We start from the raw sequence: 3,591 nt of genomic DNA on the forward strand, positions 1-3,591 counted from the left end.
AGAAATTGGGATGGTTCCTCCAGTTAGGATTATACATGTTACCAAAATTTTGTTGTCCCTGACGATTCGTATTCCCCATATAGTTGACAGAATTTGGATTAGTAATACAAGCATCGGCTGTATGTTCACTACTTCCACAAACCTCACACCAAGAATTGGCCTGTTGGACTACATTAGATGTAGTTGCTACTTGTTGAACCCCCAACTTTATGTTATTAAGCTAAGTAATCTGCGCCTGCAATGCAGTAAATTAATCTACCTCTAATACCCTAGCAACCTTCTTAGGAGCACTCCTCAAATCAGCATGCCAATCAGGATTCCCTTGTGAAATCCTATTCAGCAATGTGTATATTTCTTCATAAGTCTTTTCAAGAGCCTGCCCACCTACTGATGAATCCAAGAGAATCTTGGTGTTTGTCTCTAATCTCTTAAATAGAAGTATGAACAAAAACATTATTAGACTGATGATGGTGAGGGCAATTTCTGAGCATACCCTTAAATCTCTCCCAAGCTTGGTAGAGATTCTCTCCTTCTTTTTGCCTGATACTCAGACTCTCACTTCTCAAACATGCAGTCTTCCCTGATAGAAAGAATTGAATAAGGAAACTTCTAGCTAGATTATCCCATAAAGTAATGGAGAGTGGTGGTTCTACATATAACTACCTCTTTTCTTCCCCGGTTAGAGAAAAAAAGAAAAGTATTAATCTGGTATAATCAGAATTCACCTCTTCAGTAATATAAGTATCTCTTATTTCCAGGAAGGTCCGTATGGGCTATTACGGGTCTTCATATGAAAGGCCATGGAATTGCCCCACTGAATTCAACAATTGTGCCATATTTTATTTCAATTCAAATTGACCTCCTGGTTCAAGCTTGTGAATACTATTTGTCACATGGTTCGTGAGTAGGATTGCCACTTCACGAATAGGTCTAGTATCTGGCTGAGCAGGAACACCTGGCATAACCGAAGCTGAGAAATTACCGACATTTGGATCGATAGGGTCATTTGGATCAACTGGGTGAGTCATTTCAACCTGTTGATTGGGATATTGAGCTTTTTTCCTTTGTTAAAATATCAGTTCCAGTTCTGCAAAAGGCTCTACCAACCCTTTATCTCTCGTCAGTCCTATAGTCAGCTAATCCTGTAAAAATTTAGCCGCTAAGATGAAGTCATTAACACTTAAACTTATTATCAAAAACAAAAAATTTAGAAATTTACTAATTATAATAGTCCTCGGCATCGGCGCCAAAAACTTATTGTGACTCAAATGCACACGCAAGTGCACACGATCGTACAAGTAATATAGTGACTTAGACAGTCTAATATCGTTCCCACGAGGACTAAGCAACTCAAAATTCAACCAAATTTTAGTTTTATGTAATAAAGTATTAAGTGTTGAAAAGAATCAAGATGATTTGGAATTTAAGAATAAAAATGGAAATTAATAAATAAGAAATAGTAATTGGTGACAATAGCAAAACAAGTACGGTTATAAACAGTAATGATAAGAATTCCAGGGTTGAGACATTTCGAACAATCATACAAGTCTCTATTCTTATAGCAGTCTAATTTCTTATCGGGTTGTTGATTCACAAGGTTTATGCTACGATCGTGGTCTCCCGGCCTCAAATCTTTTATCAATGGAATATTGCAGCTACTACTCCCGCAAAGATACAACAATTCTTCTAGATTCTTAAAGTTATCTTTTTGCAATTGAACCATGCAAGGCTTCTAGGTATATCCCTATCCTAGAAGCTAATTCAGACCCCTTATTTTATAAAAGGATAAGAACCTTGCTCTTTAATTTCTTCGTTCTATCCTACAATTCTACTTTCAAATTCACATAGAAATATAGATTTATTCTAATGGTGGCCACTCATCAAAATAGTAAGGTCAAGAAATTAAGAACAACCCAGATGATAATCCAAAAAGAAACTACTATAAAGAATATCAAAGAGTAATCATGTTCTTGACCTCAACCCCAGAACAAGGGTATTTAGCCACTAATGTTTGAATTAAACATAAAAAATAAGTAAGTAATCATACCCAAAATTAATCTTGAAGTAAGGAAGTTCAAAATAAATAATAAGAACCCTAAAAGAGAGAATTTTTTCCTTTTTCGCAGCTTCTATGCTTGCAAAAAGTGTTTGGAATTGTGTTCACGTGTTCCTTTTATACTTAGGAAAATTTCTCCAAATATGGACTACTGGCGTGATGTGTTACCAATCACATTGCTAAAGCCAATGCATCACGTCGACTTAGCATTGAGCTAATGGAATTATGCTTCAAAAATCTGCCTAAGTCTTTAATCACAACATACGATGTGACGCGTTGACATCGCATCGTGTCACTGGACTTACCATCTAAAATTTTTACTAAGTCACCAAATTCCCAGATCAACGTGACACGTCAACTTTGCATTGATGTTCAAGAATTGTCTTTTGAACTTTTGGCTAAGGCATAAAACTTACATGCCGATACGACGCGTCGACTTTGCATCGCGTCACTAGAATTTCACACTGAAACTTCTGTTAAGTTAATAATCGATTCCTTTTCAGTTGCTTTCTTTTATTCTTGCTCCAATGCATCCAATTTTTGTCCAAATCCCTCAAAAATTTACCCTTTATCACTAATCACATTGGTTAGCCACGAACCACAATTTAGCTCAAATGTAATATAATTAACATACTTTTAGTTCTCAAAACAAGTCCAAATATAGGTCTATAGCAGTGTTTGGACATATAAATACGCCCAAGATCTCCTAATTAACTTGGGTTGCCTCCAAAGCAACGCCTAATTTAGTGTCGCGGCACAAACCAACCCAACCCAACCCAACCCAACTCAACCATATTTCTTCATCTTTTTCCTCACACTTGGAGGCCATCTTTTTATCCTTTCACCCCTTTTGGGTGTGAATTCTCAAGAGCAGCAGGTTTCTTAACTTTAGCCTTTTCAGGACTATCAACTTCTATCATGTCAGGCTTAAGAGATAGAGTCTTAGGTTTCTCAATCAAGTAATTTGAAGAGCTCTTTTGTGAACTAGCCACCCCACACTTGTCCCCTTCAATAACATTTATCATACATAAATCTTTAACTTGGGATGTAATTATGGGTGCTTTGTATACATCAAACTCTACCTCTTTATCCTCTACTTTCATTTTGACCATGCCTTCTCTAACATCAATCAAGGCTCCTCCGGTTGCTAAAAATAGATGCCCCAAAATAATTGGTACCAGTTCATCTACCTCAAAATCAAGAACAATAAAGTCAGCAGGAATAACAAATTTACCAACCTTAATGAGGACATCTTTAATTATTTCTTTTGAATATGCCAAGGAACCATCTGCTAGCTGCAAAACCATGGTGGTCGATCTAGGCTTTCCCAAGCCCAATTTTTCAAATAGAGATAGGGGCATCAAATTTATACTTGCCCCTAAATCACTCAATTCATGGACCACTTTACTCCCAATTTGGATAGGGAGAGTAAACTTCCCCGGATCTCTCAATTTCTTGGGGATTTTTTGTGTCATCACCACACTACACTTTTTAGTGAGTGTTATAGCTCCTACATACTGCAATTTCACCTTTTT

The 3,591-nt window shown here is 36.7% G+C and overlaps 1 non-coding gene across 1 annotated transcript; it reads left to right on the top strand.

The window, feature by feature from the left end:
• The first annotated feature begins 462 nt into the window (after positions 1 to 462).
• LOC124889038 lies at positions 463 to 569 on the top strand. Its single transcript, XR_007047656.1, has one exon. It is a non-coding gene; the product is annotated as a small nucleolar RNA R71 (small nucleolar RNA).
• The last annotated feature ends 3,022 nt before the right edge of the window (positions 570 to 3,591 follow it).

Source organism: Capsicum annuum, chromosome 11, assembly GCF_002878395.1.
Source record: "Capsicum annuum cultivar UCD-10X-F1 chromosome 11, UCD10Xv1.1, whole genome shotgun sequence".
Lineage (NCBI taxonomy): Eukaryota > Viridiplantae > Streptophyta > Magnoliopsida > Solanales > Solanaceae > Capsicum > Capsicum annuum.